Raw genomic sequence first — 23,591 nt, 5'->3', positions numbered from 1 at the left:
ATAGGTATGCGTGGGGATCATAGCACAGCTCGTAGGAATTGGTTATCTTCTTCTACCCGTGGGTCTGGGTATGGAACCCAGGTCAATCAGGCTTGGTGGGCAAGCATCTTCACCCACTGGACTATATCGCGGGCTCAAGAATTGAAATATTTATTTCTTCTTCCTTCTCCTCATCACTCCCTTTTCTTTTCTTTTTAAATGAGATAGGATCTCAAGTAGCCCAGGCTGGCATCAAACTCCTTATGTAGCTGGGGATGACTCTGAACTTCTTGTCCTCATGCTTCTCCTTCTTCACTGAAAAGATTACAGGCTTTGTCAAAATATCCAGGTGTTTTTTGTTCCTTAAGTACTGCAGACTGAACCATGCCTTTGTGTATGCTGGACAAACATTCTACCAACAGGAGCAAGCCCCTTTCCCAGAAACAAACAAACCAACCAACCCTAACTTCTAAAATTGACAGAAGGAACTAAGCGCTCCACTGAAATGACCAAAGGAAAGGCCCAGAAAGGGTCCCTGAGTTTTCATTCTTTGTTACAGAGAACACAAAACTTATAGAGTACCTGAACAGCAATGAATTAAAAACAAAACACTCAAAATTTACCCAATTGGACGCACATTCATCTCTTACAGGAAATAACCCCCCACTCTTTTCAATGCTCCATAAATCCCCCTTAGCAGTGTTACCGAATCAGATTTTACAGTCTGGGAATACAGGTCAGTAGCTGAGCAACTGCCTAGGGTTTGCAAGGCCCTCAGCTTAGTCTTCAGCAATGGAAAAAAGAAAGAGAAAGGAAGGATGGAAGAAAGGAGGAAGGAGGAAAAAAGGAAGGGGGAACAGAGAGATATTACAGCAGGAAATGCAGGCTGGTGTAGGATCTTAGGGATGCTTTCCAACAGTTTATGTATGAACACTGCAGCATCCTTTAGAGACATGCAGCAAGGAGATACTGATAGGAAGAGCGAGAACACAGGCAGAGCAGTGCAGGGCATCACCAGGATGGCGGGCGGGTCTCTAACTATTCCTTACCTCACAGCTTTGGAAAGCTGCCGTGTCACTGTCCTAAATTGAGCTTCTGCATCTAGATCACACAAAGCTCGATTTTCTAGTCTGCCTACATTAGCATTCAAACTATCAGATAAAAGCCACCTCATGCACAAAGATAGCATTACGTTAACATAGCCCAAGAAGGGCGCAGCTCAAAAGCATTTCAGAACCTCATCAAATGGTCTGAAGATATGAGGAGATAAAGCAATTAGCTTCCAAATGCCACAGGTGAAGAAGAACCAAGGGAAAATTTTGATTTCATTTGTTATGTGTGTGTGTGTGTGTGTGTGTGTGTGTGTGTATCGCTCTTTAAGATCAAAACTGGAAAAAAGACTAAGACCAGTCAGTAATTATGATGGCATACAGAAGAAGGCAGAATTTAGCATGTAAAGACGGCCAACAATGGCTCTTCAAACTACACTGAGAACTACTTTCTTACCACAGAATCAGAGTAGCAGTCCTGTGGGTATCTATTACAAAGCATATTTCACTTACATGGCAGAGAAGTCATACCATATACCCAACATGAGAGTCTCCGTTCCTCCGAGAGTTCTTAATTTAGAGAGTGCAGTACACACCACAGGGATATCGTATTCATTAAAGGGACTTGATCAGCATTCAGGGAAGAGATTACCGAAGGCTCTGGCAGGGCCAGTGTCACATTCATTACATTAAGGCACAGCTCAAATATATCTATTTATAAACTTAATGAACTTTTGTCTTTCAGAGAGCCAGCATCAGGGGAGCTAAAGACTGAAGATTACACTGCATGGTAAAAACCAAATCACGAATCAGAGTCTAACCAACCATTTACTAAGCACCTAGTGCGTACAAAAGTAATGCTGCTGGCATCCTGTGAGCCCCAGGGGTACATATACCAGTTTTTGCCTAACTAGATGAAAATGCCCAAATCAAATTCCTGCTCTTTTAAAAACCTTCTTCTGGGGCAAAACCCTCTGTATATATATGTGCCCAACATCTCCCAGACTCCTTCAACCTATGCGAGCCCATCTGTCCATCAGCTTCACCTTCAAGTATAACTGCCCCTGATGCGCCTACTGTGCAAACCTCCCTTTTCCTCCTTGACCCCTTAAGGTCACTTCTGTGTTCAAACCCCGTGGGTTGCAGCCCTTCAAGGAAAAGCCTAAGTTCTCAGTGGCACTCAGTGTCCTTGCTCTGGGCCCTGCTACCTCATTTCCCACATCTCCCCTTCTCTCATTCAGCCATGACTCATCCATCCCACTGACTACACGAGCCAGCTCAGCAGGTCTCACAGGTACTGGGCGTGCTCACGGGCTCTTATTTCAGGGTCTTTGCACTTGAGGCAACTTTGGGGATACCCCTCCCCGGATATCCCTATGATTCAGGTCACTCCCTTGCCTCAATAGTTTGGTTCAAATAACTTTTGCATCAACTGAAACTCCTTGACTATCACTTTTCATATTATTTTACTGCTTCATATTTTTATTTACTTAATATCTTTGCAGCCTGAGGCTACTGGGAAGGGGAGCTATGGAAGCATAAAGACTGGAATAAGAAAATTTGAGAAACTCGGGACCAGAAGCAACTAGAAGGTCTTACCACCCATGATCCAGACAGTACTAAAGCACTAGTCTCGCATGATGGTGCATGCGTATAAACCCAGATATTGTGAGGGCTGAAGGGGGGAATGCTTCAGCTCATGTGTTTAAGGCCATCCTGGGTTGCACAGAAAGACCATAGCTCAAAGAGAAGAGGAAAGAATAAGCATGAAGCCACCACTGAAGAAATCAGCTCCAAGCAAGCCATTCTGTAGCATGTGCCCTGTTTCAAGACAGAATGGAGACGGGCTTTGGAGGAGCAAGCAGTGCACCCCACAACAGCATGGTAGAGAGAGAAACTCAGTGGGCAGACAGAAGGCAGGCATTAGCTTGTCCAGATTAAACTGAGGCCACAAGAAAGCACACACTTCAAACAGCAGAAGGCACAGAGTGTGGGATCTCCGTCGCATCAAGGTGACACTGGAAAATTGTGGTCACTGGTACACGTGTGTCTCAGATTTCTGGGGCTCCGAAGTCTACAATCAAGGTGTCTGTGCAGTTATCCTAATCCTGACCCCCCCATTCAGCTCTGCATAAAGATCTGCTCACTGCCTCCCTCCCGTCATCTGCTGCCTGCTGGCATCCCAGGATGCTCCTCAGCCTGTGGTGTCATCATCAGCCATCTGCTTTGCCTTGACACTGCCTGTGTGCCAACTCTTTCCCTGCCCCTCAATAAGGACACATATGATTGCAGTTTGGTTTACCTGGATAATCCAACATAAGCTTCCCTTCTTAAAAGCCTTAACCATATCTTTTGCCTGAAATGCTGACCCCTCTCCCAAGACATGCCAATACTAGTTCTTGATACATTTGTGGTGATTCTACTTTATTACAATTTTTGGCCATGATTCGGGAACAAGGTAATACTTCATAAACCTACAATCTGTATCCACACATTCTGTTGCAGTTTACACATCCACCTTTGCCCTAGAAAAGCATGGTGATATTTTGTTTGTGCTTTAACAGATGAAGCTTGCCTGAAGATCAGAGTGTGGAGCTAGCCACTAGTTAGCCAGTGAGGCCAGGCAGTGGTGGCACACACCTTTAATGTCAGCACTCGGGAGGTAGAGGCAGATTGATCTCTGTGAGTCAAAGGCTATCCTGGGCTACATGAGATTGAATCAGTCTAAAAGAGAAACAGAACCAAATGGTGGTGGCTTACACCTTTAATCCCAGCACTGGAAGGTGGAGACAGGAAGTGATATGCTGGGTGGAGAGAGGAATATAAGGCCTCAGAGGAAACAGGCGCTCAGGATTCATTTTGAGATTTCATAGAGAGGGCACTCAGTCTTGAGGACTTGTAGAGACAGGATACCCCATTCGGTCTGAGGATTTCATAGATGTAAGAACTAGTGGCTGCTGCTCTGCTTCTCTGATCTTTCGGCTTTCACCGCTAGCATCTGACTCCAGGTCTTTATTATTAAGACCAATTAGAATTCTCACTACAGGAGTCTCTCATGTGGCTGATGGAATCATTTCCCTGGTCTTGCTGATTTCTTTCCTCACATTTCTTATTCCATAAAGACAACAAAACAATTATTTCTAATTAATAGTACACCAGAAAGAGGTGAGAAGTAGGGGAGCTTCAAATTCTACTTAAAATTCAAAACACACAACTAAGAATTGTAAGTCTAGTTACATGCTTTAAACGATCTGGCCGGGAAACTACATGTTCTTCTGTATAACCAGGCCACTGGCAGGCAAGCAGGCTCTGACACCAACATGTCTGAAAAGCTGACTCAGGTCAGTCGCTCTATCACAGTCAATGACAGCAGCAAGGCCTGAAATGTTTCACAACCCCAGGAAACGCACGTTCATTTGCTAATCTGAACACTTTAATCAGAAGCCCACACGAGCATGTAATTTTCAGCTGAGAACAGCACTTGGCCCAGAAAAGACTTTGAACATCGGATGAATGGAGAGCATAAGCAATGAGCTGTTACTATGTCACTTACTAAGTGAGCCCGTCTTCTCACTTCTTTAGTTCCCACCTAAGAGCTACTATATACTGAACAAGCATCCACAAGCCTGGCCGAAGAGCACACTGCATGTGGGTTAAACCATCCCCACGGTTTCCACAACCCAGAGTGTACTGAACACCGACCATGAAATCACTACACATCCCAGACGGTAAGTAAAGCATAGCCGCGCTAAGGAAGCATGGCACTCACTTGGACACATGCAATAAAAGGAGCCAATGTGTGAAAAAGCAGGTAAGTCTGGCTTCAGTTTAAACGAAAGCAACAGCCAGTTCTAAACATCGCACGAGGAAGGCAAGACCTGTTTACCAAAGTCTTTTTCTGAATGGCTGGGACAGAACTCAGGACACCCGAGTGTGACAGGAACTCACTCCAATACTGAGAATGAGACCCTCCCCATCCATCCAATTCTTTAATAATACTTATGCTCCATAGTTTCTATTTCCTGATTATGGGAAATATTAAAACACAAGGACAGATCTTCAGAAATGCTCACGGAAGCACAGGGCATGGCAAGGTACACCTATAATCCTAGCACTTAGACAGCTGAGGCAGGGGGCTGGGAAGCTGGGAGCTAGCCTAGGTTCATAAGTGACTTCCAGAACAGTCAGGATACATAGTAAGACCATGTCTCAAAATGAACGCACACACCTCAATGCATCAATGCATGCACAGGCACAAGCATATACAATCAAAAAATCTTTTCGGCTTTTTTGTTTTTTGTTTGTTTTGTTTTTCGAGACAAGGTTTTCTGTAGCTTTGGAGCCTGTCCTCAAACTAGCTCTGCAGATCAGACTGGCCTTGAACTCACAGAGATCTGCCTGGTTTCTGCCTGCCAAGTGCTGGAATTAAAGGCGTGCACCGCAGCCCGAGAATGTCCTCAAGCACTACACCCCCTGTGGCCCAGCAGTAGATGTGGGACCCTTCCTCATGGAACACTAGTCATTGTAATGAATGCAGTGTGTCTGCACAAAACAACATGTCACAGGGTTCATTTCAAGGTATATTCACTTATCACAGGTAAGTGGACACACACACTTGCATCTATATATGTACACATTTCTGGAAACATAGAGATCCTCTGTGGGAGGAGAGGAAGACAACAGGAGACAACACAGAATTCTACCTTCTTACACTATATACGATCCTATTCTTTGAAAATAAGGAGTAGAGGGCAGGAGGAAAGAAGAAAGAGAGAAAAACAAAACAAGAGTTACCTAAGAACTCAAGTCTCTTTAAATGGAAGCCGTTTCCTGGAGCAGCGCCAAGGCTGCCGTGGACTTACCACAGCCTGCCTGCTTGGAACTCCTTCCTCTTTGGAAGCCTACATTGCTAGGGGCCTGTGGCAATCCTGCTGGGACCAGATGCAAGGCATGAAGGAAGGAAAGAGAAAGCTGGGCTGCTTCCTCTAAGAACACAGCTGGTACTGCAGCTCCCAGGCCAAGAGCCAGCAACTTTACTCCTAACCCGCGAGGTTTTCTAAGTGCCAGCACCCAAAGCTCCTCAGAAAGACTCAGCAACCAAGGCCTACCACAGTCAACAAACAGACCTTTCTGGTCCTGTCCTAGATACGGGGACTCTGGTTTCTAGAAAATAGACTTAGAAGAAGAAAGAAGAAAAGGAGAAGGAAGGAGGAAGATGAGAGGAACAAGAGGAGGAGGGAGAGAAAGAAGAGGAGGAGGAGGAAGAAAAAGAAACCTCTCCTAATGTGGCAAAAGTCATTAAAGACAGCAACCACCAGTCACAGAAAAGAATCTGACCTGGCCTGCCCAATTTGCAGCAGGTCCCTAAACCCTAGACCAGAAAGAGGTCTGATGTTCTTAGTTTATCTGCACCCCAGAAGCTAGTCTAGGTCATAAGACTAAGAGTAGAAACCTTCATGTTGCCTCCTACACCCTCTCCCCGCCACACACCTGGTTGCTATCCAAGGTTGCACTGGACTGAGACATGGACCAGGCAGACATCACTGTACCACCTGGCCATACCATCAATACCAAGATTTACTTACAAATGTTCTTATTCACTGCAAGCTTTGTTCAAGGTGTTAAATATGCTGGCTCTCTTTATTGAAATGAATGGACACGAAGACAAATATTTAACTGAGAATTTAAGAATGAGACTTTGGGGGTATCGCTCAGCTGGTAAAGAGCTTGCCACACAACCAGGAGGACTTGAGTCTGAATTCGGATGTGGTAGGTTGTGCTCACAATACCAGCACCGTGCATAAGCTTCAAGTTCAGCCACAGGCCCTGTCTCAAACAGAGCAGAGAGCGATCACTAGAGACCCTCGACACTGACATCTGGCTTCCACGCGCAGACACACAGAACACACACAAATAAACAAAACACTAAGACTAAGTCCTGTGGTGTAGGAGGGCCTAAGAGCACTGTTTGCAGGGCCACTCTGGGGAACACGTTCTGAATGCAAGAGAGCTGCGGTTGATGCTGGGGGCTTCTCTGCTACGGGGGAACCACCCAGTCTCTCCTGCACCACTGAAAGAGCGGGCAGAGAGCAGAAAGAAGGGACGATGGAGGACAAGTCTTTTGTGTTTCTTCTGTCACGATTTTCAGTTCACTTCGGATTCAATTGCTTTTGGCATTGAGGACCCCTCCCTTTTCCTTCATTACCTAAACAGGTAGACGGTTTTCAGTTTGAGATGATGCAAGTTTTACAAATGGACTGTGTCCTTCGCCACTGTGAAGGTCCACTGCCACGCCATGCATGTGCCATGCCCTCTGCGGGCTCCTGTATTTACCGCTGGTCCCTGCTGGGGCTGCCTTTAGGAAATGGGGGCTGTAGGGGAAGTAACTACTGGAGGGGGAGTTCTTATGCGTTATGTCCTGGTCCTGGTTCCCACCTTCCTCTTTAAGTTGTCTCAGTCAGGCATTCTGTTACAGAAGTGAGAAAGGAGCTACTGCTAAGTTATGCACTTAAGAAATGCAGGAATAAGGGGCTGAAAAATTTAGCTCAGTGGGAAGCGCTTAAGGCCCTGGGTTTGGTTTGCAGCCAAGCTGGGGCTGGGTTAGAGCAGTGAGGTAAGAAGTCTGATTTCACCACTTGAGAAAAATGTTTTCTTTGTAAAAAGGAACCAGCAAACAAGCCAAGCAGAAAGAAAATAATCCCCCCACAGTAGGCCAGCACAGGCTCTGTGGTGGCACAAGTAGGTTACTGAGGGGAGCTTGCCCCCTTCACCCTGGGCCTTCCCTAGGTCCCCTGTCTGGGGTCAGAGGGCAGTAGAGAAGAGAAACAGGTGATTTAGGAAAGAATGAAATTCCCAGTCTTCTGGGTAGTTTAGCAGACCTCTGTTGTGCGTTCAAGAACAAAGAGGTGCTTTGGGTACCCCCCATCCCTTCATCCCTCCAGCCCCCATCCCTTCACCACCTTAGTTCCCCATCCCTCCATCATCCCTGCTCCCCATCCCTCCATCACCCCAGCCACCACTCCCAACCAGAAGCTCAAGAAGAGGAAGGTGTTTTCCTTTTCCCAAAACTTCCTGATGCAACTGAAGGTGAAATGACAAGAAAAAATTAGACAGTTTGATCATGTATATAGAGTCACATATATTTTATACTAGCAACTTTTACAAGGAAGAACATTGTGAATTAAGTCCTGGGATTATATTTGACTTCTGACCCATGGGTTTGGACTGGCATCAGCTGTTCTTGGAAAGTAGTCTAGATAGGAGCAGAATTAGTATTCTTGTGTGCAAGTTGTGTTCTTAGGAAATTATTAGGACATGGAAAAGTGCCTTGATACTTATTGCAAATTTTAATCAAGCTTATATTCAGTGATCATGCTTTGTTGGCTTGGCTTTGGAAGACATAATATAATATATGGTTATATTAACCATATAACACTGTCCTGGAACTCGCTATGTAAACCAGGCTGGCCTGGAAGACACAGAGATCCTCCTGCCTTCGACTCCAGAGCGTTGGGATTCAAGTCGTGTACCGTCATGGCTGACACGATCCTGCTTATGTGGTAATATATAATAGACTTGAATGTACAGAAAGTAAGGATTTATGTCTACGCTCCACATCGCTAGAATCCCGGTTGACTTTATTCTGCATATTTTCATAGTCCAAAATTTATTATAATCAACACATTACTTTTATAATTGAGAAAGGCTATAAAATAGAAATCTTATAGCTGGGTGCTCTCCCTCAACACAACTACACACGTACACATCATCTCCCTTCTCTGCTCCCAGAAACTCTGCCTGCGTACGTGTGCTCATCCTGTGTGATAGGCGGAAAGCGAGAGGGAAAACCCGATGAGCTGACAAACTAAATTTAGCGGACAGATCTGAGTTACATGTCTCGAAAACAACCCCTGAAATAGTCTGGCCTTATGAAACTAAAATGCATAGGCTTGTCACTCCGGGCTTCCTGAGGCATCTAGTTCTATCAAATGCCCCCAGGATATTAAATAGTGCCACAGCGAGCTATTACACAAGGTCCTGGCAAACTGCACCCCGTGTCTCTATAAAACACAGGATCCCCACAAACCACAAGCAAAGGTCAACCTCCTTTCCATTCCTTTTCCTTGTATTCTGTTCCATGTTTTTGTTGTTTGTTTGTTTTGTTTTTTGAGACAGGGAGTCACTATGATCCCTGGGCTGGGTTTCAATGTGAGGCACCCTCCCATCTCAATCTCAGAGTATCCAGGATTAGAAGTATGAGCCCTTATACCATGCTTAAGGTTCAAATCTGGAAATGTAGTTATTAACCTCAGAAATCAGCAATAACCACACCTAATAAAAATACCAAGATTTACAATAAAAACATTTTCGCCGACAGACACTGACATTTTTAATGCATTTTATAATATTGTCAAATTATCTCAGCAAAGATTTTAGGTAAATTGTACTGCACTGTTGAAGACAAGAAGACCCAAGAAATGAATGCTTGAAGTTTTTCACTATGAGTCTAACCCACAGAGTTGACAGAGTCATCATTCAATTGCTTAGAGAAACAAAGGCAAATACCTATTTCTCCTTTCACAAGTTTTAAAAATAGTTCTGTTGCAATTCTAGCTGTCAGTGTTTCACAATTCACTTGGGATTTTCTTTTAAACTTCCACTCTTTCTGTTGGCCTAACTTCTTAAAACAAACACACAACCTCCATTCCTCAACCCAACTCTGCTTAAGAGAACAGAAAGATGGCTTCTTCCGAGGGCACTGAATTCAGCTGTGTAGTGGTGCCAACAAGAAGGGAAACCTCAGACTTTGTAAACATTCTTTGAGTAATAACAACAGTTTAAATGACAAGCTTTTATTTTCCTAGGTAAACGTATACCTGTTTGGTTTGAATTCCAAAGAGCACAGCGTCACAGTACTGTCAGACTGCCTTGGCATTAAGTTCTCTCAATATTGCTCTGTTTATAAACACAAGATATTGAGTGCATGCCAAAACACATTATTAGATTTATGTTTTCCTTTGTTTTCAGTAGGCACATGAGCCATCTTTTTTTTTTTCCCAGTATAAAATAAAAACCATCTAGTAGGCATGGGGTTCGGCCAGGGAAAATGCCTGTGACATATTTATATTCAGATGTGTGAGGGCCTTTGATCACAGTGCTCAATATAATGTTACATTTGACGACTAACATCCCCTTTCCATCTATATCCTGAGGTGAACGTAGAAAGAGGCGGGGCTTTTGGGAGGTGATTATGTTATCATGATAAGGCCCACACAGATGGGACTAGTGTCTTTATAAAAACAAGACCCAAGAGCTCAGTTCCCTTGTTCCTTCTACCACAAAAGGGTCTGATGCTAATAGTCCCAGAGGAAGACTAAGCTGGCCTTCAACTTCTTTCCTATCCTGAGGATGGTCAGACATTTCTGTTGTTATGGTAATCTTATGGCTGCAGGGGCGAACTGGGACGTGGCCTTTCTTTCCTCAATACTTGCGGAATATTCTTCCTTTCCTGATGACTACTGTTTTGTAGGATCTCAGTTAAGCTGTCTCACAATTGAGACCTTGGTTACCTTACCCTAATACAACAGTAAGTGACATGACACCCCTGCCCTCCAAAGGTTTCCACCACTTTTTTTTTTCTGTCATTCTAAAATAAATATAAGGTTCTTAAAAGTTGCAAGCGCAGTATAGGGAATTGAGGTATATCTTTCATCAGCTTTGTGTCAATGAGTAAAGCCAGGAGCTATGACAGTCTCAGTCACAAAACCTGTGTTCTTCTCTCAAATTCACTAGCTCCTCCAAGCAACCTCACCCCCGGCCACCTTCCCACCATGAACAGTTAATTGTAAATCTTTCTTAATTTTGCACCTTCCTCTTCCTCTTTCCTTCCTTGGCTCTGATGACCTGAGCAGGTCTGAAAACCACAGTATTTTGTAGAGAATCTCAGATGCTCCCCGAGTTTTCTCCCAATTCAACTGGGGTCATGCCCTTGGGCTAGAAAACCCAGAAGTGAAACATGTCCTGCCCAGTTATCACACCAAATGGCACATGCTGGCCAACTGTCGTTTTACTGTTTTGGGATGCTGACCCATGTTATTTCTGTCAATACGGCTATGGAAAATCAGGAATGAGATGAAAGTTTTGGAATTAAGTGGTCTTGGGTCCAATGACCTTTCTACCAATTCATGCACCCACAATGGGAAAGCTGTTTTATCTTCTCTTGTTCTATTCCATTCAGTGTTTTATAAAACAAAGCTATCTGTGATTGTTAAGAGGACTAAGGACATGCATGTAAAGCTGCCAATGACTTGCTTTTAAGTGATTTTTATTTTTTTACAGATGAGCCAAAATAAAGGAATGCTGGAATGGTTTGACTCTGGAATCTTCTGCATGGGCTTGAGGTTTGAATGCCTATTCTTAGCTTGTACTGCCATTGGAGGGTACAGCAAGTTCAAAAGTAGTGCCTAACTGGAGAAAGTAAGTCACTAGTGTGGGTCCTTGGGTAGATATTACCCATGGTCTCTCCTCTTCTCTCCCCCATATCCATCATGATACGAACAGTGGTCCTCTGGCACAATGACGTGGGATGTCCTTCTGTATATGTGTTGCTTTTATTGGTTGAAGCTGTTTCAGCAAATTCATTAGCAGAGTAAAGTCAGGCAGGAAATCAGAACAGCGATATAGAGAGAGAATAGGCAGTGTCAGGGAGACACCATGTAGCTGCCAAGGAAAGACACAATGGAACCTTACTGGTAGGCCACAGCCTCATAGTGATGCAGAGATTAATTAACAGAAATGGATTACTTTAAGATGTAAGAGTTAGTTAATAAGAAGCCTGAGCTAATAGGGCCAGACAGTGATATAATTAAAAAGAGGGCATCTAGACTCACAAAAACAGGAGTCAATTGGAGCTTCTTGGTAGCCATGTTTTTTTTCAGATAGGCTCTGTTCGCTGGTGACAAGCAGGGGTGAAACTTCTTTAAGAGAGAGCTTTCTGACTCAACATTGGCAGCAATATCTGCATGGTTTCTTTAAGAGACAGTATCCTGGTAACTCGTGTAATCACACGTATAGTTTCCATGTGATTATTTGGGTTTGGGCAGCTGGGAAACTTAAGAACAGTCTCCGTTTACAACACAAGTACCAGCCACGGACAACAATCTTACTTTTGCTCAAGGAACTGACATCAGGGGGTAGGTCCCAAATGAGTGGGACGGGCTGTCAAGAACCAACATAACACCTCTCATCCTGCCCTAGAGGTCTCTTTGGATCATAAGCTGGATAATAAGAACTTGCAAATGTGAAGGCATTTATCCTGGGTTTCCAGCAAATTAAGTTTATGAAGCAGAAGTTGCCCCTGTCTCTGCTCTCTGTTACAGACAGCTTTCCTACCACTCTCTGCAGCTACCCCAAAGGCAGGCTATAAGCACATTTAGAGCCTTTACCTTGGCATGCACATTGTTGTTGTAGCCCTTAGAGTTCAACAGACAGGCAGCACACAAGCAAATTCAGTTGTCTCCTTCAATGGTGCTCTTAATCTGCTTTAGAATGACTCACTTTGAAAGAGCAACAAAATATTCAAGGGTAAAGGAATCTCAAAACTATCCTTCTAAATAAAGTTGTCTCCAGTTCTCAGGAAAAAAATTAGACATTTAGGCTCAAACTCCACTGTATTACAATAATGAGCACACCCAGGCAAAGGGCCCTAAATATAATCTCGGTCAGCCTTTGGAGTAGTTATAGAGTAGTAGAAACCAGCAACATGGGAGAGCGGTGATGGCATCAAACTGTCCTACCAGGGTCTGTGCACGCTACCGTCACACTTTGAATGGGCATCATTAAGTGTGGGCTTCCCTTAGCATCTCCAGACCCTGCCAATGGTGCTGCAGATTTCCCCAGTATCAGATACAACAGGCATAAAATACTGAGGAAAGAGAATATTCCAGTTTCCAAAGACTTCCCAAACAACACAGAGCATATTCCAGAAAGCAGTTTCTGGGGGGTGGGGTGGGGGTGGGGGAGAACTAGAGAACAGCGAGAACAGCAGCTGACCTCTGGCCCCACAGCTCCCACTCCTCTCTAACTTACACAATGGTATTTCAACACTTTCCATTCTGAACCGCTACTGTGACGCCCAAATAAGAAATCTACAGAGAAATCTTTTAAAAACTGAAATACTGCATGGATCATTATTGAACTAGGGGCTAGTGCATTGATAAAGGATAAGTTTGTAAAGTGAACAATCTCCTGGTAGAATATGCTCTAAAATAAATCCCAGCAGTTGAGACTGAGGTAGGATTACCTTAGTTGATGTCAGCTACATAATGAGTTCAATCCGGGCTATGATAAGGCCCTGTCTCAAAAAAAGAAAGGAAAAAAGAAAGACAAAAAGAGAAAAACAAACAATAACAAAACACAGTTTTCCTTCTATGAAATTAGGGAACCAAAATGCTATCCATTTAGAGCAATGACTCTTAACCTTTGGGAGTCAAACAACCCTTTCACGGGAGTCATCTAAGATCATGGGACATTTACATTACAATTCATAACAGTAGCAAAATCACAGTTATGAAGTAGCAACAAGAATAATGATATGACTGGGGATCACTATAACACGAAGAACTGTATTAAACAGTCACAGCATTGGGAGGGTGAAGAATCACTGGTTTAGAGTTTCCTTATCTTAAGTCATAATTTCTTTATGAGCTTGAGAAAATTATATGTCATTATAGCTTAGAGTTGAGCCTATGTCTAAAGCAGCACCATATAACAGGTATCTGCTTCCCATCTAATTCCATAAGGTGGGAAGGTAGCGATAATTCCTCGAAGATCTCCAAGGGAGATGTGAATGCCACATCTGGAGTGGTCTTCCGCAGGGCACCAGGCTCTGAAGGGCTAATCACAGGTAAGAATGGAAGAAGTCATACTTCCATAACATAACTAGGGCACAGTCCAGGTGTCACTGAAGAATCAAAGAAAAAGGAAGTCAACAGAAAAACAAACAAACAAACAAACAATTGAGCAGCAAACACGGGACAAAGTCCAAGGGTGAAATGGCACATTATCTAAGATCTGCTTTGAAATATTGTCTTCTTCTCCAGACTGAAAGGTGATGAACAGGAGAGAGAACTGGGATCACAGAACACTGATGATAATACTAAATGATAAAGATATCTGATTTATTTTACTATCCTACATTTAAATTGTCATTAAGTTACTTCTACCCTTTTGTGATCTACTGGTTCCCTACTGTACCACAAGTGCATTAAGTGACTCCTTAAGAATGATTTTAAACTGGAATATTGGAATTTTATCTGTTATATACTCACTTGGTTTAAAATAATATATACGCGTGAGCATTAAGTACTAGAAAAATTTAAGAAGAAAATGAGGCACAAGAACTAGAGGTGAAGTAATGATGAAGGCAGAGAACAAGTCAGAGACACGCTGGTGCCACTAAGCCAACGAACTACTGCCAGAGGAGGTCAAAGTCCTGCCACCAAACCTCGGGCATTCGACCCATGGGGCGGCTCGTCCATAACTTACCTAATTCACACAACACCCTTTGATCAAAGCAAGTTCCGATTTTGGAAGGGCATCCACACATCCCTGTTAGTATTGCCCAGATCAACTCTCACCTACATCCACTTCCTCAAACTAAAAACACAGTCCAGCAAACAGTGAAAAGAGAAAAGAAAGGTGAAAAGGCCAAACTCGATGTGCAAGATGCCTGTGTCATGCAGAAAATACAAAGCCAAGAGGCACAAGCGCGGCACACTGTCTGACAAGGAAGTACACACCAAATCTTCAATCGGCATTTTCTTACCCAACCTCCATCGCCCCACTCCTCATGAGTGATCTCGCTCCAGAGGCCAGGATGGCCAGAAAACAGCTGAGCAACACAGTGACAGATAAGGAAGCAGGCCGGAAGGAAGGTAGGATTGTTAGAAATTCCAGTTCAGGAAGTCACTGACCTGCCGCCCAGTTGATCAACAGGCTTGATAAAGGCCCAGAATCCTGAGCCCAACCAGTAGGGCTTCAAGAGGCTGTGTGGGCCCCTCTCTGTTACCTACCCCTTGACACCTCAGTAACTATATAGGAGAGGGCTGGCAAGTGGCTCAGAGGATGAAGATACTTGCTACCCAGCCAAGGACTTGTGCTTGATTCCCATGACCCACATGATAAAAGGAGAGAAATGGCTGGGTGGTTGTGGTAGATACCTTTAATACTAGCACTTGGGAGGCAGATACAGGCAGATCTCTGTCTCAAAAAAACAAAAACAAACAAAAAACAAAAGACAAAAAATACAAAGGAAAAAAGAACTGTCTTTCAAGTTGTCCTCTGATCATTACATGCAAATGGATACACTCAGAAGAACTGTGCATAAATGTACACACACACACAGACACACACACACACACACACACAGAGAGAGAGAGAGAGAGAGAGAGAGAGAGAGAGAGAGAGAGCTTTAAAATAACTTTTTAAATAGTACCTTTATGTCGGCACAGACAGTCAAGATTCAGCTACCAGCAGCTTTGGATGAGTGGGGGAAACAGCTTAGACTTTCCAGTGAAACGCTAAAGGTCCAGTCCCCCAAATGAGGACTCCTTTGATCTTCCATGGGACACTGTGCTCGGTCCATTTGCCTGGAGCAAGGTCCTCATTACTCAAATGTTTAGAGAGATATCTCACCTCTACAGATACTAGGAAACCTGCTTATTATTCAATACTCTACTAAAGGAGAAACGTTTCCAATCTCTCCTGACTTCTTTCTTTTCTGAATTTGGAAAGAAGAATTTGTTTTGCTTAAAAGTGATCAGTTCCCATCTCCTAGGTATGGTGCATCTTCTGATGGTTTTCATTTTGCTTTGGCCATCAGGAATCCCTCTGCCAAATCAGGGAATAGGCAGCCAAAGCTAGTCAAGAGATTGTACCTAAAGACTCAGTGTTGATCTCTCCAGAGCCTGAGCCTAAAACTCAGTAGCCCCTCCATCAGTAGCCCAATGGATTCCTACTTTAGGAATGCATGTAATGGCATAAATGTAGGCTAAAACTACAGTGCATTCTTTACTATATTTTATGACACACAGCAAGACCCAATCACACCCAATTGAAGATTCAATTAGTCCTAGCCATCCATACTATTGGTCTTCCCAAAGGCTGTGGGTTTGTGTTCTTTCAACAGGGTTGTGCAAATCCTAGAACCAGACATGAAATGGAAAGCAAACTAAATAAATCTGAGGTTATATTAAATAAATAAATGTGCATTAGGAAGATAACCATTCTTTTTCACACAGTTACCTATTCCTTTTGTTTTAATCCATCTTTTAAGATATAGTCTACATAATTCTTTGCCTTGTCAGCATCAGACTTCTAGAAACTAATCTGATAAGAATGTCTAATGAAATTAAAATGTTGACGTTCCGTGACCGTGGCTCTCTCTTAAAGCATGTCCCGTAACAATTCAGCATATCACAAGCTCTATGTTCTAATTCATCTACACAGACTGCTTGCAGCCGTCATCTACCAAGAAGACCTCAGTGGCAGTTGTCTGGTGGCACCTGAGTGAACACACACCTAATACATTCATCTCAGTGTCCAGGGTCACATGCACTGAGATGAGAAGAAACCTTATCCACCTGCCCTCTCTTTCATAAACCTACATTCTTATGACTGGAACCCTCACCACAGTCCCCAAAGGAAAACACTTTCATGATACGAATCTACCACACAAGGGTTTACACACTGGGAGCTTGGTCCCTAGTGTGATGTTGGGATAGGGGGGAGGAGACACAGACCTTTATGGGGTAAAACACCCAGGGCGGTCCTCAATAGAAGGTACTAGGCTGGGAAAGGATTTAGGTGATTCTAGCAGGAGAAAGGTAAGTTCTCCTTAGACTGAGTTTTTCTAAGGGAAACCACACTGACCCCTCTGTAGCTTATTGTCCAGCCATGGGAACTCTTTAGTTTGCACAGGTTCTTCTTTCTGAAGGCACTCACCAGTAGGCCCTCAGCAGGCACCAAACTGATGGGGCGACCCCATCTTGGTTTCTACAAAACTGGGAGATAAACAAACCTTTTGCTACCAAGAAGCCAGGCCTAGGTATTTCATTCCAGTATCAGCAAAGAGACCAATCTATGGGTCACTGGAACCTTAGTATCTTTTCTGGCAAAGCAAAGGTGTTACCTGCGGTTCTGCTATCTTGTTATACAGCTAATTCATCAGCTCCAGCTGACCAGACAACACCGATTCCTCACACAAACGGCCCCAGAGGCTCGTTTCCCTGTGAATCGTCACAAGGCAGGCCTCCATCTGTACTGCTCAGACTTTTCTTCAAAGCTCCTAGAGAATATTCCATTGGGCTCTCAACTCAGTGGTTTTGCTGGCCCAACATCTCAAAGTCCTTCCACAGTCCTCCCCAAACCATGGTCATGTCTGTCCCAGCAATTCTCTGTTATGCTGGTACAAATCCCTATCTTAGGGTTTCTATTTCAGCAATGAAACACCAGGACCAAAAGCAAGTTGGGGAGGAAAAGGGTTTCTAGGCTTACACTTCCATCACTGAAGGAAGTCGGGGCAGAAACTCAAACAGGGCAGGGGCCCGGAGGCAAGAGCTGATGCAGAGGCCACGGAGCATGCTGCTTACCCTGCTTTCTTGCAAAAGCCAGGACCACCAGCCCAAGGATGGCACAATCCACAAGGGGCTAGGTCCTCCCCCATCAATCACTAAGTAAAATAAAATGCCTTATAGCTGGAATTCACGGAGGCATTTTCTCAGTTGGAGTTCCCTCCTTTTAGAAGGCTCTAGCTGTGTCAAACTGACGTAAAACCAGCCAGGACAGTACCCTTGACACTTACAATCTGATGCACAATTAGGAATAAAATCAAGTTAAATTTCTGAAGTCTCTGAGATACCTCTAATAAATAACTCCTTGAGCAGTTAAGGAGCAGGCATTAAACCACTCAGTCCAAGCTCTTCAAACTATTGAGCCTCTACTTAATCCTCGGCCTGGCTTAAGTCCTCCTGCTGTATATACAGGAATACACCCGGATGACTAACACACAGCTCACTGTCACCGACGACACTAGCTGACTTAAGCCTGGCCATGCCCTTCCCACACAGTTGCACAATGCTTACCAAGACAGTTGTATTTGCTTCCAAACCTGTTCACACAGGTTGGACTTGTTTCTGCTGCTGCAGGATTTAATTAAGCTGTTAACTAATGAAATGCAAGTATGAGGGGAAAATGAGTTGCTAATCCTATAAAATTAAACTGAACCTTTAGTGGGGCTTGATAAGGGTAGTCAGGTGACGGAGGAATGTGACCAAACTCGTATTTGAAGCAGCTTCAATATTCAGAAGGGGGAAAGTGCCTAAAAACCTCCAAGAACTTGGCAATGGGCTCCTTCTGAAGGCTTTGCTGTTCCGGAGCAGCCACTTTAAAGAATTAAGCACAGGATGGTTGGTGAGACATGCCGGTTGTGGTTCCGGGAAGACAGTAAGCATCACAAATCAGATAAACTTGCAGGACACTATGCATGGGGCTCAAAAAAGTCAAAGCATTTATTAAATTTTAATTTTTTTATTTTTTGTGAGTGAGATGGCCCCACAGGAAAAACTATAAAGCCTAATGACCTGAGTCCAATCCCCAGGACCCGCACAAACAAACTGTAATAACCCGCACAACTGTAATAACGTATTTGGATTATTCCCCTCACTATTTCTAATGCTTGTGGTAGGGTATAATTTTAATTATTTTCAGCCTTAAGTGATTGATCATTCAACTGCTCACTTCAGAGACAAACAAAACCAACATCTAGTTTCCTTCCCGCTGCATTTTCTGCCCTTGTTATAAAAAAATAGGATTATTTTATTTGTCTGTGTGTGGGGTTCTCAAGTGTATGTGCGAGCCCTATGTGTATGGAGGGGGCGGCTGTGAAGATGACCTGCAGCTAGAACCACTGGAACTGTTGTTACAAGTGGTTGTGAGTCACCCAGTGTGTTAGGAACCTAGTCAGAGTCCTTGGCAAGAACAAGTGCTCCTGACTGCTGAGCCATCGCTTCAGCCCCACCCACTCCCATTGTTTTCATCAAACATATCAACAAGAACAAACTTTGCCTCCAATGAAGTCTGTCTCACCCTTCCCTCACTGGCCATCTCCTCAGCAGGCGGCAGGTCACAAAAGTCCCTTTGGATAGGGCTCAGGGTCCCACCTCTGGGGGCCCACACTCTAGTTCTGCTACCCTCTCCTTCTTATGCAATCCCCGCCCTTTAGAAGTCTGGGGCCTGCCAGCTAGAAGCTAACCAGAGCACAGCAAAGACTGACTGGCACTGCCACAGGATTCTCTCCCCAGAACGCTCACCCTGCACAAGCCCTGTGCTCAGATTCTGAAGTGGTAACAGGTTAAGACTATACAAAGCAAAGGAGAAAACTTCAGTCTGTGGAAAGGGTGGTCCTCCAGGGCTAGGCAAAGTAATAAACAAGTTAGTCTTAAGAAAAGTGAATTATGAAGCACAAAGAGCTACACCAAAATTTCACTGTGACTTTGGTAAACTAATAAGCCTTTCTGAGTATTTTTCTTGGCTCTAAAAATATAGGTCCTCCCAGACCTAATTCAATATTCTACTGGAGTCCAACCCAGACATGGCTGATACTCAGAAAACCACTAGTATGTGTACCAGCCAACTGTCTTAGTTACTATTCTTCTGCTGTGAAGACACAGCATGATGATGACAGCTCTTAACTTCTTCAAAAGCAGAAGTCTTCGGAAAGCAGCAACTATTCACTTCAAGTGGCAATTAAAAATAAATCTATATTCACCATAAAGAGAAATCCCAAAACAGAGCAAGGAAAACCAGAGTCCAAGTCAAGATGCCCATGCAGAGAGCACACATCCGGATGCTCGCACAACTGCCAGATGACCTGGAAGCCAGGTCATGCCTCAAGATATGAAAATGGGAGACCATGAAATGAGAGTAGCTTCAATTGCCCATGTAAGCACACAGTTATTAGCCTTTAATCTAAAATAGTTTACAATAGCAATAAAGTAATAATTAATAATTTTGAAGGAGCTAGAGATATGGCTTAGTGGTTAAGTGTACTTGCCACTCTTACAGAGTTCCCAAGTTTTATTCTAAGCATCCACATAACAGCCCACACTCACATGCATCTCTTTGGCTTCCATAGGCACCAAACATACATGTGCTGCCCATACATCCATGCAGACAAACACACATGCATAAAATAAATCCTTCTTTAAATGCATTCATTTGCAATATGACAGAGTTGAATAAAGATGGGTTCTGCAACTTTTCTAAGTAAATTGAAGTAAATACTTCACATCAAAACCAGGTTTGTGTTGTTATGACCAAGGAAGTTTGAGCATTACCTCTCCTAGCAAGCTCTTGCTGTTTAGGCTAGTACACTACTCAAAAAGCCAGCACCTATTCAGTTCTCAATCAAAGGAACGGAGGGGAAGGGAAGAAAAAGCAGAAGGGAGGAAAAAGTAAATTTATTCATCTTTGTTCTTTCCAATAATCTGAACTTCAAAAGAGAGCATTAATTAGTACTTTCACAAAACAAATCAAGGTAAATGACATACTTAAGAGAAATTTTACCATTCTGTAAAAGGTCCACGTGAAGCAATTAATGGACCAATATTACACCCAGGGACACACTGAGAGAGAAATATGGTTGGGAGATGCTAGCAAATAAAAATGCCTACTCAATCAATTACTATACAACAGGATACATGAGATGTGTATACAGATTGTTTATATATAATGTATGTAATTGCATATATATTTGGAAAGCTGGGCATCAAGTTATTCATTATGTCTAACCCTTTGAAGTAGACACAGATAGAGGGGAGGATTATCTATCAGAGTTCAAGGAAGGAATGAGGACATACATTGCTAAGAAAGGTCTATTGCTGGGTGCTACTTGCAGAGTTCTTTCCACGGTTTTCATGTCTGTTTAATATAGCTGCCCATACTTTCCTATGGGAGAGGCTGGGAGACAATGAAATTCTGGAACCAGATGATCTAGACTTCAGGCTTGGCTCTTGTATTTACTGCGTTAAGATCGGGAAAAAATTGCTCAACCACTCTGAACTACAGCAGCCTTTACTAGTGGAGGTAACAACACCGAAGCCATAAAGAGAAAGCAAACTGCATAGGAAAGATACCCCATACAGAAATGAGCATGAATTCCAACATCTTATCAGTAAAACTACGACACGAAAGAGTAATTTCATGAGACAAAAATTAAACAGAAAATTACCAACATTGACTTACTCTACAAGTACATTCTGTATCAATGTGGAGCAAAATAAACTGAGAAATAACAAAAGCCCTCAGATCCTACCTTATGGCCAACATTGATGCAATCAAACTCCCTATGGGTCACAGCACGGCCAGAGGGTGCCTGGGCAGGAAGCTCCCTAGGGGCACAGCTCAATGTGTTGTGACCAACTCCTAATGCGGCTGCCCAGCAACTGGGCTACCTCATGATAACAATAATTACCATGCTTCACCTGACCAATGGTGTGAGAACTCCTGAAATGCAAATGCCGTGTTATAAACACTTATACCCAATAATTGACCTCAATGGGACTTGTAGCCTCACCTAGAAACATACAACATAAACCAGGGTCAATTATCTAACATTTGGGACAGCAATGGGGAAAACTGTCTTACTGGTCATGCTCTAGTAACACAAAGCAAGTATCTACTTCACTGAAAGACAACACATTACAAACTGGCCCCGTTCCCCTACCTGGTATTTTAAGAGGTCCACTTTAAACTTTGACAAGCCAGAAAAATATCCCCCCTTAATTTGCCTAACATGAGAACCTATTTTGACTTATTGGTGTGTGTGTGTGTGTGTGTGTGTGTGTGTGTGTGTGTGTGACTTCTTCACCTTATTTTTTAGACAGTGTCTCTTCACTGAACCTGGAGCTCATCATTTTCACTCGACTGGACGGCCAACAAGCTCCCAATGTCCTTTTGTTCCCACCTCCAAATGTTAGGTTACAGGTGGAGCTGGCTTTTCTACGGCACTAGGGCTCCAAAATCAGGTCCTCGTGACTGCTTACCAAGCACTTTACCCACTAAACCATTGCCGCAGCCCTACAAATGTGTAAAGAAATGAATGACATATTTGCTGTGTGATTATTTGGAGTGACAACCAGACATGCCTCATAAAAGTTCCTGCTGATTTATACATTTTACATTTGCCATGACTGATAGCAGAATTCTGTTTATAGTTGCTTCCTTTCTCCAGGGACAACTGGCTTACCACCAAGAAGGTCCTTCACCCTCAGACATGTCTTAGTATAACAAATCACAGAAATCCTTATTTCCGGGACCTCATTTTTCTAAGTAGATTCCACTGCCAGACTCATTTATCCTCCTGTGCAAAATGTCAACGACAATACACAAGTGAATTTCTGTCAGCCTTATTTAGCCAACTTGATTAATAAGTTAAAAGCTGAAGTTACAACTTGGATCAAAGCGACGCAAAACTGTTGGACATAGGAAGCTATTTGTGAACCTTCCTTTGTCAAAGACACAGTCTCAGTATCTCCATTTATCTTTTGTGTCAATATGCTATTTAGAAAAGAAAACTGCCATCACCAAATTGTAGCCAAATTGTCTGGTCAAAGGCCTATTTAACGACATCACTCACCCATGATCTCCTCAGCCTACTTCGAGATGTTTGCTTAAAAAACACCATGATCATTTTGAGTAACCATAGCTGTTCTCTGATGACCTAGTATTCAATTATTTTCTCTTCTGTGTGAATGTTAATGAAAAGTAACAGAAGTTGAAGCCTAATAGCGTCAGCTTTCAGAAAATTCGATATATTTTTCTGATTGTGGGCTTTTGTTTCAGTAAATACAAATTAATTGAGTCAATTATCTTCTGGAAACTGTGAGGAGTAAACAAAGCTATTGGCTCATCACAGGTCAAACAGAAAGAAAAAGAGGTCAGAACTCTACTAGAAATTGAGCTATTAACATTTAAGAAAATATCATTTGTCAAGCCAAGTAAGGAAAGGATCATGATATGGCTATGAATATAGATTTTTGAAAAGAATATTTAAAATCTGCTCAGGAGATGTGTAAGTAATAAAAAACTAACCTACTATTTTCCTGCGACTTAGATTAAAGCTTAGTTTATATAAATTGCAACAACACAATGTATATTCAATTTTTATTAATTAGAATTCTTTTAAGTTTGTTCATCAAAGAAATCTGGAGAGAAATCCACTTAAGTCAGACTTTTTTTTTTTATCTTAATGTGAAGTACCTTTTCTAACACTACTCACAAGAAAACAGACAAGATTATCTCACTAGCAGTCTGTAGAGTAACTGCGTGAACAAGGAGAGAATTCAGTCAACATTGGATACAAATGAACTGTTGGTGCGTTCAATGTCTACATGTATGAGATAAATAGGCTATCATTACCTGGGAGCCCACCCCAGATGTCTAGACACTAACTGACTAGGAGTTAAGACAGCAGGAAAGGGAGACGCTGCACAATCTAGAGTGCAT

General features: G+C 43.0%; 1 protein-coding gene across 8 annotated transcripts in view; it reads right to left on the bottom strand.

Annotated features, from left to right (window-relative positions):
• The window catches only part of Sgms1 (sphingomyelin synthase 1), a 261,385-nt gene that overhangs the window by 49,224 nt on the left and 188,570 nt on the right, over window positions 1–23,591 (bottom strand). The gene's annotated exons all lie outside the window — the stretch shown is intronic.

Source organism: Microtus oregoni, unplaced genomic scaffold (genome assembly GCF_018167655.1).
Source record: "Microtus oregoni isolate MIOR12 unplaced genomic scaffold, Mior012 000012F_ref0000307, whole genome shotgun sequence".
NCBI classification, from domain to species: domain Eukaryota; kingdom Metazoa; phylum Chordata; class Mammalia; order Rodentia; family Cricetidae; genus Microtus; species Microtus oregoni.
The sequence above is the reverse complement of the archived record's forward strand: the minus strand, read 5'-3'. Positions and strand labels throughout refer to the sequence as shown.